A 15,628-nucleotide genomic window follows, 5' to 3' on the forward strand; every position below is an offset into this window, starting at 1 on the left:
GTATTAACCGAACTGATGTGATATTGCACATATTTGCTACCATTATCAGCGTACCACGAAGAGGAGGAACAGGCTCTGCCATTGCAGCAAGCACCAGCTGAGGGCTCCTCTCCAATGCAGAAGACATTTGACCCAGGCTCTGCAGGTGTCTACACCAAGCCCTACCCCGAGTTGCATTTCCAGTGGTTGATGAAATAGAGCCTGCACTGTCACCAAAGCAGCGTGCAGCAGAGGGACAGAAGGGTTTACAGAAAGAAGGGTCATGACCCACCTCTGGGGATCAAGGCTCTGCTTGGCTCGGTGGATCTGGGTGCATCAGGGAATCTGGACACACTGCCAGCCTTCTGGGCTCCTCTCCCACCAATGTGTGGGACTATTTACCAACGACGTGTTTAAATACTTCTTATTGAAATTTGCATTCTATTTTTATACCCTTCCAATAAATGTCTCTGTAGAAACCATGGTGACACCCTCATGTGTCATCATTGCTGTGGACTTTCAGGAACAGCTGAGCCGCTCAGACTCCTTCCCCTGGGGATGGGGGTGGCTGCAGAGGGTCCAGGGCTGTTGGCCAGGCGGTTGTAGTCCCTCATGTTTACTATCTCCGGCAGCCTGGCTCGGTGAGAGCACTCGCCACTGCCCTCCCTCCATGCTGGGACAAGTGGTTGTCACTCTTTGTCTCTGGAAACCAACCAGGGTTGTTCAGCCTGGAGAAGAGAAGGTTCCGGGGACTCATACTGCAGCCTCAGCACTTAAAGGGGGTCTACAGGAAAGATGGGGACAGACTTTTTAGTAGGGCCTGTTGCGATAGGACAAGGGGTAATGGCTTTAAACTAAAAGAGGGGAGATTTAGACTAGATAAATGGGAGAAATTTTTTACACTGAGGGTGGTGAAACACTGGCCCAGGTTGCCCAAAGAGGTGGTAGAACCCCCTTCCCTGGAAACATTCCAGGTCATGTTGGCTGGGGCTCTGAGCAACCTGAACAAGTTGAAGATGTTCCTGCTCATGGCAGGGGGGTGGACTGGATGGCCCTTAAAGGTCCCTTCCAACCCAAACTATTATCAGAGAATCATGGAATGGTTTAGGTTGGAGGGCACCTTGAAGATCTTCAAGTTCCAACCCCCCTGCCATAGGCAGGGACACTTCCCACTAGACCAGGTATTTGATGTTTTTCCTCCTGATAACTCAGGCACACATTATGCCTGTGCCCAGCTCGTTTTCAAAGGTTAAAACTCTCACAGGAAAGGCTAAATCCAATACTTTTTATATAATCGGCCGCAGCGGCTGTGTTGCAATCACTGCTTGTGTACGTTCCCCACTCAGCTTCAAAACATATTTTGGCAGTTGGAGGACACACAGTTAGAGAGACCATGATTATTTCCCTCCTGGTTGCACAACAGCTCCGTTTCTATTCCCCACCCCTGGGAAATGGGCAAGTGAAATCACCGAACATTTTGGTCACCTGTTCGTACACTCAGCTCTGGGAAACGGGAACTTGGTGAAAGGGAAGAGTTTTATTTAGTGCCCTGGGGATATCAGCGGCAGTGAAGAACTCAAGCCGTGAGCCTCCTGATGTAATGACAGTTTACACGATCCATTCTTGCTGGGTTTTTTTTCATCAGCATTTTGCGGTTTGCGCCTCTGGAGATGCTGCTGGTGAGAGGGGCCCCTCTGCTGCGGTGGCTGCTGGTTTGCGGGGACTTGTAAAATGCACTGGCTTCCCTCTCCTCTGCTCTCCACATCTCCGCTCTGACACACAGGCTCTCGCTCCTTTAACTGGGAAATCTCTTTTCTATCGCACAAGGGGACTGCGTCCTTTGGAGGAATGATGTAAAGATGCAAACAGTAATAAAAGCCCCAGCAAACCAGTCCTGTCCCAGAGGGAGCATCTCTGGGAGCTGGAGAGGGGAAGAGGAGTGCACTGAGCTACAGGGAAGAGGAGAAAGCAGAGAGCAAGACTGAGGTGTGAAATCTTCTTGTGGCGATTGCATGGTGAAGAGCATCTCCTGCCTTGTCTGTTCCTTCCAACACCGCTTGCACAGTCGTTTCTTCTAATTAACTGCCACCAACCTACTTCACCCGCTGCTACCACAGGTTTCATAGAATTGTAGAATGGTTTGGGTTGGAAGGGACCTTGAAGATCAACTCATTACAACCCCCTGCCCTGGGCAGGGCCACCTCCCACCAGCCCAGGTTGCTCCAAGCCCCGTCCAACCTGGCCTTGAACCCTCAGATCTCATCTAAATCTCCCTTCTTCCAGTCTGAAGCCATTCCTCCTCGTCCTATCACTCCGTGTCCCCTTGTAAAATCCCTCTCCAGCTCTCCTGGAGCCCCTTTAGGCACTGGAAGGGGCTCTAAGGTCTCCCTGGGGCCTTCTCTTCTCCAGGCTGAACCCCCCCAACTCTCTCAGCCTCTCCTCATAGGAGAGGGGCTCCTGCCCTCTGAGCATCTTTGTGGCCAGGTTATTCTCCATGACAGGTTATTCTCCATGATATTTGGGGCTTTCCATTGCAGGGGAAGATGAAGCAAGCACAGCTGGCTCCATCATCTCCTGCATGGAGGAGAAAGAAAAAGACGCAGAGTCCCCCAGAGGCAAGATGGTTAGAGCTGGGGCTTTGCATCAGCCTGGAGGGAAGAGGGCCGGGGCTCCTGGCAGTGCCATCACACAGTCAAGATTTCCAGGTCCTGGCCTGTGGCCAGTGCTCGGAGAAAGGGTTTCTGTCACCAGCACAAAGCAGAGCTTAGCTGGCAAGAGGGAACGAACAAAAGTTCTCATAAAGTTCACGAGGACTTAGCTTTTCCATTGAAAAGAAAAAGAACAAGAGAGAGATTTCCTGGAAGTGAACCAGCTTCTTAAACATTCCCTTCAGAGGTCGCCTTCTCCTCTCTCCTTTCCCCTGCCCTGAGCTGAAGGGCTGTGGGGAAAATCCATCCCCCAGCAGCTGCCATGGCTCTACCTGCTCTTGGAGCGCAGGGGCTGACAGCAGCCCAGGGGGAAGCACCCTGCTCCAGCATGCAAACCAGCTCCAGCACTGGCCTGACATTTCGGTTATCCTCCGTGTTTTCCAGCACAGCACGAGCCCTCCGTGCACACAGTGTCTTTGCTGATAAACCCGAAGCAAAGCGCGTTGGCCGTGCCGCAGGGTGCATCCATCGTCCTAGCTCCCTGCTGCGGATGCTGCACATTCCCCGCAGTAACTCGCGCAATAATTTAGTCCTATTAACAGGGAGATTCTTATTTATTAGATTTAATAATGCCCTCTTTATGCAGCAAAGCGACAGAGCGCACAAAGGGCCATTCACCACCATCTGCCTCCGGTGCCGGTCCCCACGTACCATACCCCCAGCGGGCATCCCAGCGGGACAGGAAGAGCAGCCCATGACTTTCAGGTCAGGTGAGAAAAACAGTGCCAGACGGTAGGTTTTGAGTGCCAGGGGAGCTCGGGGACGGCGTTTCACCCTGCAAGGTTTTGGGGAGGAAAGGAGTATTTGAAAAATGTCTGGACAGGAATGACGGAGCTTTCCAGGTCTCCTCATCCTCTCGCAGCTGTGATGGAGATGAGGACATTGTCTAGTTCTAATGCTGGTTAAGCAACTCCCCTTAAGTGCAAGTAAGCAACAACCACAAAAAGTGGTATTTCTAAGAATTTCAGGGAACTTCACAAAAAAGCAGTGGTACAAGCTTCAAAGCACTGTTGAGACAAACTCCTGCGGAGTAGGAAGAGGGTAAAGCTGAGCGATGTTAAGCAAAGGACCAGTGTCCTGCAGGAAGCTTATAGCGGGTCTGCCTGTGGTGGCCTACAAGATAGTGTCCCGCCTGCAGACACCCCGTGGGGTAAAGACACCATACCCCAACCCTGTGCAGCTCCTCCCGTGTCCCCTCGTCACAGCAGCAGTGCCACGGCCATGTGTGCTTTCTCCCGGGCAGGCACCTCCTGATCTTGTAGCTCAACTGAACAAAAAACATCCTTTCTTCAGAGCAACCCAGGGGAAAAAAAATCCCAGGAGATGGGACCAGCAATAGACAGAAAGTTATTTGTGCCTGCTCTGGTAGGAAAGGCACCACGGACACGCGGTCTCCCATGCCGCGAGGGCAGTGAGCATCTCCAACCGGCAGATCCACGAGAGGCTTTATCACAGCGAGCACAGCCCATTCCTGTGCAACACAACTGGCCACACGTGGCTGTCCCAGAGCAGAGCCAGATGTTCTTCAAGCAGAAGAAATGAGGCAAGGCAGATGTTGGCAACCTCGGCAGCGCGGGAGTCCAATTCTCTTTTTCCATTCGCTTGAGACAGAAGAGGAAATCAGTGTTGGATTACATCTCGGCATGTGAACCGTGGAGGGGGTGAACAGGGTGTATCAGGTCCTCAGCTAACGCGAACCAGCGTTTGCAGCACGTGAGTACCAGGATGTCGTAACGAGCATCTCTCAGAGTATTTAACTTTTAAGGCATTTCAGCTTGAATTACTATGCACGTGGAAGTAGAGAAGATTTTGCTCTCTCATTGGTGCTCTTTAGTTCTACGCAGCACCTCAAAACCCTTTTGAGACTCTCCGCTGAAAATATTCTCTAGTCCTTTAGCAGCAGATGGATAAAATATCAGGCAGAAGACTATGTGTGGCTGTGGCAGCAGCCAAACCCAACAAAATATTTACTTCAAAGAAGGCAGAAGGATAGCTTGTCCAGCTGGAAAAAGCAGGAAAAGTTTTTTCAAAGAGTGGAAGAGGGGGACAGAGAGAGATGATTGTGTAAGTCATAATGTTTCAATTAGATCATGCCTGAATGATAACAGAAGTTCACGAACTTATGTTCTAGGAAAAATGGAGGTATCCAGTTTGTCCCTGTGCATCTTCATCCTAGCACAGACATGAGATGGTGTTTTATGGACAGGGAAGGAAGGACGTGGGCTGTGCAGCAGCTGAGCTAGGAACAAACCTGTGTGTCTGTGGTGATGGTGGATGCCACTGGCATGAGGACTGAATACATCCCTCCTGCAGGGTCTTATGCTTTTCAGAATGAATTCTGCCTATTTGAAAATATCCGAAGTCATCTAGTCCGGCAATTAATGTCCCTGGAGACGTCTAGAGTTGGGTCACAGATGGGTTGATGGATGTTAGTGGGATCCCAGATGCCAAAGGCAAATCCTCTCGGTAGATTTGGGGCATGCTGGAACAGGTCCTTCTGTGTCATTGTGGCAGTAAAATATCATGGGTTTGCCAGAAGAATTGTCACCACCATCACCCACCTTGTCTCTCCCAGGTAAATGGATGCAGCTGTAGGAACCTCTAATGCCTATAACTAACCAGCTCTCTTGCAGGTGGCCACACCAGCCTGACCCGTGCTTTGAGCAGCTTTCTGCTTTGCGGCAGTCCTCTCACCTTTAGAGCCAAGATCCAGCCCAGCCATCAGCTCCTCCACCTGCAAAACCTGCCAAGATGTCCTGAGACACCTTCCTTCCCATCCAGGTGTGTGAAAGAAGCTATTCTTGCCCACCATCACCTGCCCCAGACCCTGGTGGGATCCCAACCTCCAACAACTACACATCAGGCTCAGCGGCTCTCCGAGGAGGTAATCGATAGCAGCAATGCCCTGCCGTGAAGGGAGGCAGTACTGTCAGGATTGAGTTGTAAATAGTCTTTTTTTCTTTTTTTTTAGGTTTCTTCAGCTCTTTAAGTACTGTGTCCCCAGATGGACTAAGAGACAAAGTCTGCACTGGAAATATTCCCTATGTTCCCAGTCCCAGCGAACATTTATTATCTGACTTTAAAGCGAGTGCCATAGGATGCGAGGAAGATTTGAGGCAGTGCTCGGCCTCACCTTAGGCAGCTGAGGACATCTACTTGCTGGCGCTGGCTTCTGGCACGGGCCACAGCTTCTTCCACCCACGCACCTTGGTTTTCTTTGGCCTCACTGTGACAAATTCATTTCATGTGCTAAATGCAAATCCTCCAAAGGGTTTTCAGGATGCGAAGGAGGAATTCAGAAAGAACAAAAAAAAAAAAAAAAAGCGAGATTTTTTTTTTTATTTAATTTGGAAAATAACTGGCCTCAAAACCGCTGTGTTTTTTCCCTTCTCAGGATAGGACAAATGTTATGTAGCAGGGCTACACCGCATTCCACATGGGGATTTGTAATTGCCCCTCACAAGGGACTGAAAAGCGAGAAATGGGCTCCGGTGAGGAAATGATTGCACAACATCTTCTACATCTGATTTCTTGCGTTTGCAGAACATCTATCTTCTTTCCTGGAAGACTGGCTGCAGCAGTTACAGGGGCAAACAGATGGGGACTCTGAGTGGGAGGGACGGAGAGCAGCAGCTCCGTGTGTGTGTCCCCCCCCATGCCCTCCATGGGGGTTTCCTGCACCAACTCTTCCAGCCTGAGGTCGGAAGGCATGACATGAAGTTAGCTGCATCCATGAGGATGCTGTGAAAGCTGAGCTGGCTTTAAAAAGTACCGGGACAAATTCATGCAAGAAAAAGCCGCCCATGGGGGGCTGCTAAAGCCCCACACACACCCCCCACCCCCCCAGGCTTGGGGACCCCTGAGCCAGGGAGCAGGCGGGGAAGTGGCAGCAGACACTTGTCCTGTCCTTGTGCTCCTACGCTCTGAGGGTCCCAACAAGGGGCCAAAGGAGATGCTTGGTCCCTGTTCTCCCAGAACCCCATTAAGTCACTGTTGATTGTTTCATGTAACTTTTGACATGTAAACCCAAGAAGGGAAAATTGGGAGAAAAGGAACTCTTTTCTGGGAAGAAATCACTTTTTTTTTGTTGTTGTTGCAAACTGGGCACGGGCTAAGTGGTATAGTATATGGTTTACAAACAATAGCACTGTATTTCAAAATCACCTGTTTAAGTGAAATATAGATGATTTCTTGAAGTCAATGTTTCCAGCAGAAGCACTGTAAGTCCGCGTTTCATTGAAAGCAAATCTTTCTTCTGGTCTGCGATGGCTGATCTCTCAACTCTACATCCTCTGTTCCGCCTTGGCTAGAAAGGGAAAATTGCTAATGTTTCAAAAAAAATACTGGTTTGCCATTTCCAGCTGTGTCACCTCAGACGCAGGTGCCTAAAGAACGCTCCCACAAGGGGAGATGGGCTAAACCAGCCCGACGGGAAAAACGCATTTCATCCCATCTGGGAATCAGCAGATGGAGACCTTCGGGTGGGAGGCTCAGGGGCCACGAGCTGTCCTCGCTCAGCCACGGAAACCTGCAGACCCTGCGCTGCTGCTGGGTCTGCTTTGGCAGGAAAATATGATATAAGATGTAAATTAAGTTTCCTTAAGGAACGTACTGACAGATGGGCTATCAGAGCAGTGAGTGAGGGCACCAGTCAGCAGAGGCTCTGCTTGTGCAGAAGGCCAAGGGACACAAGACAGTGGATGTCCGGACAGCTGCGTGTTTTCAAAGTGGGGGGAAATGTGCTCATTTTTTCCTTCTCTCTAAATAAAATGCGGGGTTTGTGCTGTTTTCTTGCTTTTCTCCCGCCCCCCCCCGTGAAAGGATTTTGCACAACGGGTTTCCGAGAAAGAAGATGCGAGCATTTTTTTTTTTTTTTTTTTTTCCTGTTTGGCCGCTTCAGCTGTGCCTAGCCACAGTCTCAGAGATCACTGGGTAGTGTAAACCAAAACCATGCCAGGGAGCATGCTAAAAATGAATGCAAAGAGAATGAAAGAAAGAGATCCACTACTCAGCCTGTCCCCATTGGTTTGTTTTTGTTTGTTGTTTTTATTTCTTCTTTTTTTTTTTTTTTTGCCACCCCGTTATCCTGCTCCCATCTCTTAAGGTGCTGGACCAGCCAAGGAGCGGGGAGGGGGACTAAGGCCAGCTGCGCCCCGGGTCCCTCTCCATCAGGGTATCTGCTGCCCCATGGCATCCCTCGCCCTCTGTGCCCGTGCATGGCGAGTTTATCTCTGGCATCAAGATCACCCTTCGTTGACACTTTGCAGGAGGAGGTGGGTTGGACAGGAGGGTGTCGTTGGGGCTGAGCACACACACACACCCCCCCAGTGTTGCTGGGCACAAAGGGAGGGGAGTACAGCGGGGGGTGGGTAAGATTAAGTCCTGGAGCAAGAGCATGAGCAAAATACCTGCCAGGGGATCACAGGGACCTGGGCCTGAGAAAGGGCCGTGTAAAAAACAACGTTCAAGATTGTTCCAGTGAGCTGCCAGGGGATGCTCCTGGCCCAGCGCGCTGGTCTGGGCAGCCAGAGCACCCCAGCCTGACTCTTTCGGGGTCGCTTTTTCACTCATATACTTCCCTAACCCCAAAGGAGTGTGACTCCCACCATGTATTGCTGTATTAGGGACAGCGTTAATGAGAAACGAGGGCAATGAAGGACCGAATGGTGCACAGCCTGGAAGAGATTTACGACTCCAGTACAAGACCAAATTATGCCTTGATTTCCCAGCCAGGAACTGGTGGTACCCTCATCCCAGTGCCATGGGATGTGAGTATCAGTGAGGGAGGAGTGTTCATCAGATGGGACCACAGACTCCAGTGGCAGAAACACGGGAGGCAAAGAGGATTGTAAAGGATTGGGTTGAATCTGAGGACAACTCATCAGGTAACGCCGTATCACTCCAAAAAAAAAAAAGTTTTCTTAGGGAAAACTTATCACAACAGCAGGATCTTTCATCAAAATATTTCCAGTTTTCTGTGCAAGGCCCCTATCCGAGGGAAAGCCCCGGTGCCCAGGTGAACCCTGCGCTGCCGGGAGAGCCCCCAGCCGCTGGGAGAGGGGCTCAGCCCCCCCGGGCCCCACCGCTCCATGCTGAAGGTGGCACCGCTGCCCCTCTTCCGAGCGAGAGCTTTGTTCTGCAGCTCTGCTCTCTCACCGTCCAACGGCTTTGGATGCACGCTGAGGGTTTGCAGATGGAAGGAGGAGGTCAGAAAGCCGGACCGCAGATGCTGCGGACGTGGCTGGGGTCCACAGGAAAGCAGCAGCCACCACCAGCGGAGATGTTCGCTTCTTCAACGTGTCCGCAGTGAACCTCCCCGAGGAAGTTCCGTTTGTTCAGTACGTGCGCAGACCTCACCAGCAGCACCAGACCTGGTCCGAGTTTGAGGGGAGATGGGGCCTAGGACCCCCCCCTCTGGCAGGGGGGTCTCAGTGCCAAGTGCATCAGCTTGATATGGACGAGAGAAGAAAAGTAAAAGGGTATTATTCTACTACATTCCTCTTCCCTCCTCCAGGTCAGATCCATGTACCAGCTTCATTGCACTACTGATGTGATGAAAAGGCATCCCAGTGCTTTCCGCTGCAGTTTGGGATTATAGCTATCTGCAACCTTTAATCTCCGCTCAGCCGGGGACAGTGCTGCTTATTGCTTGGGCTTTAATGCTGTCAAATAAGACTGTCGTTTTTTACAGTCCTAAAATTCCAGCTGGTCCCACACTGACTCCAGTAGCCATAAATTTGTGTCCCCTTTCTCCTTTGAGGGGCTGAAGATGCGCTGATGCAGGGCAAGACGGAGCAGTTAATTGGTACAAAAAGAATAACAAGTGTGGGCACAGATCCCAAACCGGGATTGATTTAGGAAGATTTTCTGCTTATTATCTACTTAGGAACAGAGGATTTGTCGGAACAGGTCAGAGCATTTTCATCAAATCCGGGATCCTTCATGTCGCGGAGACAGTGAGAGGATGTATCAGAGGATAAAACTCTCTCCAGCCTCTCCCAGAAGTGCAGTTACAGGGTTTGACGCTGTCGGGAAGGGGAGCAGAGGCAACGCTGTGGGCAGAAGCAGAACTGGCTGCAAATGTCCGGTCCCCGTGAGACAGGAGCCAGCAAAGGCAGCTCCAGCCTGACTCGAGCCACAGCTTGACCTGACCCAGCCCACGTGGAGGCGATGCTCCCCTCCACCGTGCAGGCTGGGTGAGGGCTTACCTTGGGCTAAATCTAAACCCAAATGCATTTCCAACTCAGCCCCAACGCAGGCCACATCCAGCTGGCTCAGACGAAAGGATCTGTCGGTCCTCAGTGTTCCGTCCGACCGCTGGGAGACGGGCAGCACAAAATCCCCAGGCTCCACTAAGAAATTTCTGATATTTGCACTGGTGGTCCAGTAACAATAACATCATCTGCAACATCAAGCGCTTGGGAAATGTTTGTTTTGCAAAGTGGGGTGGGAGCCGCTACAAAAACATCCCCTGTTTTTAAAAAGAAAATATTCCCTTGTCAACAAGCAAAACGAAATAAACATGCGTGTATCCAAAGGAAAGAGCCCTGGGAAATGCCCTTTCCCATGGCCGATGGCAGAGCTGCTGGGGCTCCGGCAGGACAGTGGAGATGAACGGGACGATGGCAGAGGGGGAGAGCCATGGTGTGGTGTGGTGTGGTGTGGTGTGGTGTGGTGTGGTGTGGGAGCACCGGGGCTGTGGTGGCCCCGGCTGTGTGAGCCGAGTTCCTCACCGCTGTTCTCATTTATAAATAGAAAGGCAGTTAGTGTTATTATTGGAGTTTGTTGAGTGGGTCTGGAGGAACTACAGGAAAGCCTTCCAGATGAGCCGCCTTCCAGTTCAAGCAAAGCTCCTGGGGTCAGGTCTGGAGGAGAATGTCGCTAGGACCACCTTGAACCCTGGAGACAGCTCTGGGCTGGTCCGAGCACAAAGGGCTTCACCTCTACAGTAGATCACGGTGCTCCCAGCATGGCTGGGGTTGGTGCAGCAGCACCCTAAGGTCTGTCCTCACCCTGCTGTGTGCACCCCTGCTTCCCATCCCTATGATAAGAAGGCAGAGCATCAGTAGAGAAACTTGCCTTGGGCCTTTTATCTCCAGCACCTTCCCCAGGACCTTGGAGTCCAGCTCCTGCACCACCACACCATCCCGATGCGCAGAGGGAAGCTGTTCCCCACACCAGGTAGGTTGCACAAGGAGACCTTTTCGTCACATCTTCAGGCTGCCCCAAGACCTCTGTGGACTCACGGATGGGCATAGAAAGAGGAAGATGCACACCTGGCAAACCCAGAAGGTGGGTCGGTTCTCTTGGCTCCAGCAGAAGAAACACCATCAGGTATGTTAGGGTGGGTTTTGTGTGTGTCCCCCATGTTGTCGTCATGCCCGGCCCCCGCCACCCTCCTCCAAACATCTCCTAAAGAGCAGCACACAGGCTGTGCCACAGGGCTCTCAGCAATTAGATGATTTTTGGCCGTTTCTCCTTAAGTCACGGGGGACAAGATCTTTCAGTAACATTTAGTGCCTGAAAAATGCACCTAGGCACATCGTGGGTTATCTTATCATGTCTAAGCTACTTTGTACCCCCTAATTGTAGACATCCTGCTTTTAAATCTTATTTTTCTTACCCATCTCTCTGTTGGAAACCACATTTTTCTTTTAACTATACATTATACCATCTAAAATCTGTCCCTAAATCTACAAAACCGCACTCAGTAACGCACAGAGATCCGGGACTGAAAGCATTTCGTTAGCGACTGTCCTTTAGAGAGCCAGCAGGGTCAGAGGAGAAGAAAAACAACACCCACATGATCAATATTTTTTAAAATAGGGTTTGAAAGCAAAGCATGAGAAGCATCTATCTGGTTTTAATTTCAAATGAAAAAATATGGCTATTAATATATGGCAACGCTGCTCTGCTGTAAGAACAAAGTGTAGATAAAACCTGCAAGCTTAATGAGGCTCAGGAAAAATAAAATTTGAAAGCAAATCTTTGAAAATCTCTAGGTAATCTCCGTTCCATTTATCATGCTTTGGCAATCAGAAAGTAAAACCAGGCTCAGCATAATGAAGAAAATCAAACAGGCTTTTTTTTTTTTTTTTTCCCTGCTGCTCTAAAATCACAGAAGAATACAGTCATGGAAAAAAAGGAAAAAAAGAAAACAAAAAAAAAAAAGGAGGAACTTCTGCCCTCCTGTTGGCACTCAGGGAATCTAATTGCAAAGGTTTCTTCCTGCATGTCTGAGTAGAGTATGCGAGACTGGAATTTTTTAATCACAATGTTTAAGCTCTCCTTGGTGACAGAGAACTAATGCAGAGGTCCTCTCTTGATCTGCCGGAGATGTGAAGGTAGCAATGGTTGACAGCAACTGAGTCACAAGCTGAAAAAAACCCCCTCCATCCCTTGACATCTCTATCCGGCTGGGTCAGTGTGGCACCAGCCCCAGCCAGGGTGGGGAGATGCTGAGGACACCAGTGGACAACATGGCTGAGGGGGCTTTGCGAGGGTTTTTTGGGGTGAGAGGTGCTTTGATGAAAGCAGACCCCTGAATTTCCCAGTCACTGGAGGATCATCGTGCCGTGTGCCCCTGGAGCTGCTGTGTGACAGCCTGGCCGAGCACTGCTACCCCTCTCCAAGCATTTTTGGTGTAGACATGGGTCAAGCCCAAGGCATCGCATCCAGCTGCTGCTGGGACTCTTGCGGTGCGTGCCACCCCACAGCACTGGTTATCTCGGTGGCTCTCTTGGCTCAGTGGCAGGGGCCGTGAACACAGCAGGGAAGGTGGCATTTGGGAATTAGGTCTCCAAAAGCCCCAGATGGTATCGCTGGACTCCGCCATGGATGCTCCCCATCGTGACCCCGCTGCTCCTGCAGAGCTGGAGGTGGCCCACCCCTAGATGGGGCGTAAGATGTCTGTGGCCCCTGCAGACTTGAAAGTGATGGCTCCCAAACATTTCCACTTGCAGCCCCATTTCCTGGCCCACCCCAGCTCTTCACAGGAAAGTCCCGTTACGCGTTGATTACCCGTTAGGCTGCAGTACAACTGCTGGGTCGCTGCGTGGCATTGCCACCCTCCCTTCGGTGACCGTTTCTCTGCGGGTATTTCATTTCTCTGCAAAGCCACGTCGAAAGCCACCCAGCAGCCTTTAAACTACCTCGTTTGGCTACTGACGGCACCGAGCTCAGAGCAGGAGGCCGTAGCATCACTGTAACACATCCAAAACACCCTCAGAACAGAGAGCTTGATCTACTCGTCCCTTCTCAGCTCCTTCAGCTGAAGTTTCTCTACGGAGCACCATCCCAGGGCTCTCCTCCCTCCCAGCACTACAAAGCTGAGCTGTTTCACAACTTCCACGTCTTCTCGCCTATCTAATCAGGGCTGCGTGGGGATCCTTCTGCTAACAGTTCATTGGAAAGCTATTTTACATCCTTGGGTGAAAGATTAAATACATAGTCGATGCATTATTCCCGCACAAACCGTGTCTGTTGCTACGGACAAGGAATACATGTGGGGCCATTTGGAGGTAACAGGAGTTGCTTTTATCTCCTATTCCCTTTGGCAGTGGCCGCAATTATTGTGCTTTGAAATCACTCCTTTTGCAGACAATTAGAAGAAGGGAGGAATTCTCAGCAATTAGTCACTCTAAATCACATATGAGCATAAAAATAAGAATAATTGCACCTTCTTGAGCTCACTGCAATGACATTGGGTACATGCAACTCACATACATTCACATTTTTTCTCCAGAGCCAGCACCACTGAGGATTTCTTTTTCTGCAGTGCTGAGTGCGTGGTGCTGCAAAACGGACGTTTGAATGTTGTCTCTCTTCCCAAAGGTGTTGTAAAGATGGGAACTGCAATGAGCATAAAGCGTTTTAACACTGTGCGAGCAGCGTTACAGGGCTCTTCCCATTACTGCCCTTAATTCTGCTGGAAGATGGGTGTAAAAAGAAATAAGTAATGATTCAAAGCAGACAGTTCCAGGCTGGTTGGGGCTCTCTGCCTCCCGAGGCTCATGCCCTTGGGTAGGACAGCAGTAACGAGCAGCTCGCGCTGTCTGCTGCAGGGGGAAGATAGGGCCGTGTTTAGGCTGCGGTGCTAGGTGTCCAGCTAGCGTCCTGAAGCTATCATGATAGCTTCTCGCTGCTCTCATTACACAGCTACTAGGGTGGCCGTTCAAAGTCCAGATCTGACGAAGCCACAAAGCTCGGGCTTGAATTTTCCCACAACTCCAGGGTTGATGCCTGCAGCCACCTCCAGCCACGAGCAGCAGGAGCGAATCACAGCTTCTCCCTCTCTTTCACACCTCCTCAGGTGCTGCAGGTCTGGGATGCTTTCTTGAAGACTTGTCTGTAGGGTCTTGTGCTGAAGTTCCCATGTCTGCAGCCAGGACAAACATTGGAGAAGGGGGAGTTTCCCCTCGTGCTCTTGTGACAGCCTCCCCGCCTCCTCGTAGTCTCATCTGCAGCATACATCGGGATGTTAACGCTTGCCAATAGCAGCGGGTATGAAGAAGTAGCGGCCCATGTAGCCTCACAGTGCTGTGCTCTCTCCAGCCCCTCCACCCGCCCGATTTCTCCCAAGACGGCCGTCCAATTCCAACAGAAATGCAGAACTCGAGCCCCGCTAGTTGTCAACGTGCCACATGCATTTTTGTCCCCTGTTAGTGAAGAATGAGCAAAAGCCATCTCCAGGCTGCGCTCTCTGACGCTGCCCAGTGTTTGCCTTGGACCCCGCTGCCTTTTCAGAAACCGGGTCTAAAAAATTGCATTTTTTTAGAAACCGGGTCTAGAAAATTGCATGTAGAACTGCAATGCCTGCCTTTATTTCTTCCTTCATAAAGACTTTCCTCAGATGAAACCTGCTGAAGTTATAAGTCACTAGGTGGCTTCTTCAGCCACCAGAGGTATGTTTTCTCCCAAAAGAAAGCTGGCAATCTCACTGGGATGGATTTTTACGGCCTCTGCTCCCGCGCTGCCCCCAGCACCCGGACTGCTCCATACGCACACCGAAGGGCAGGGCCAGCTGGCGTCTGCACACGGGAGGGAGGAGGGGGCGCAAACGTGTGCACATCTCATCCCTAATAATGGAAAAATCTGCAGTTGCAGCCAGTAATGACTATTACTGCGGTACACAGCGGGATAGACTCCAGCAGACCCTCCTGAAATCTTTTTCGCATGACTAACTCCAGGAGAGAGGAGCCCTTCTGCAAGAGCCGGGGAAGGCTCTTCCACTTGCAGCTAGAGTAATGCAGAACTACATCTTTTCCTCTGAAATGAGACATTTTAACTTCTCTGGGAAGTCCTTGGAGTGAGGGGCTTGCAGCATCCTCTGGGAGCTGAGAAGGGGCCCAGGAGGTGCTAAGGAAGGGGCTGGAGGCACATCCCTATTACATTCTTTTTGCAGCACAAGCAGATGGCAATGCAGTGAAACCCACCAACGGTGCCTCACTTGGTCCTCACATTGTTATTTTAATCTGTTCCCAAACCAGGAACAGGCCACCAGCTGCCACCAGCCCATCCCACCATGGATGCTGCAAGCAGCGGGGTGCTGAGCACACCCAGCCCCGCTTGTTTACGGTGACATTAGTCACTCGCTTCCAAATCCACTGGAAAAAACACAGCCACAGGTCCAATGTTCCAGCCTTTCTGCGGCCAGACCGACGTCAGAAGCCACAAGAAACAAATGGACCAATTTTGAGGTCACTTGTGCCCTGCAGTAAACAGGGAGGGTGAGGCTACAGCAACGTCCCATAAACCCGCCTGGAAAACAAGTCCCAAGTGCCTTTTAACTCTCCACCTTTGCAGGTCCCTGAGTTCATGTCATGGTTTGGCTCCTGTCATGTTGTGTTTGGCCTCAGCATCATCATTTGGGATCTGGGATGGAGAAGTGCTTGCCACCCCCACCCCCACCCCTGGCTCTTCCCAGATGCCGTTAAGTCAGT

At 50.9% G+C, this 15,628-nt stretch overlaps 1 protein-coding gene across 1 annotated transcript in view; it reads left to right on the forward strand.

Annotated features, from left to right (window-relative positions):
* The window catches only part of LOC104295092 (ATP-binding cassette sub-family A member 10-like), a 73,736-nt gene that overhangs the window by 22,121 nt on the left and 35,987 nt on the right, over positions 1–15,628 (forward strand). The gene's annotated exons all lie outside the window — the stretch shown is intronic.

This window comes from Charadrius vociferus, unplaced genomic scaffold (genome assembly GCF_000708025.1).
Source record: "Charadrius vociferus isolate BGI_N301 unplaced genomic scaffold, ASM70802v2 scaffold321, whole genome shotgun sequence".
In the NCBI taxonomy this organism is placed as follows: domain Eukaryota; kingdom Metazoa; phylum Chordata; class Aves; order Charadriiformes; family Charadriidae; genus Charadrius; species Charadrius vociferus.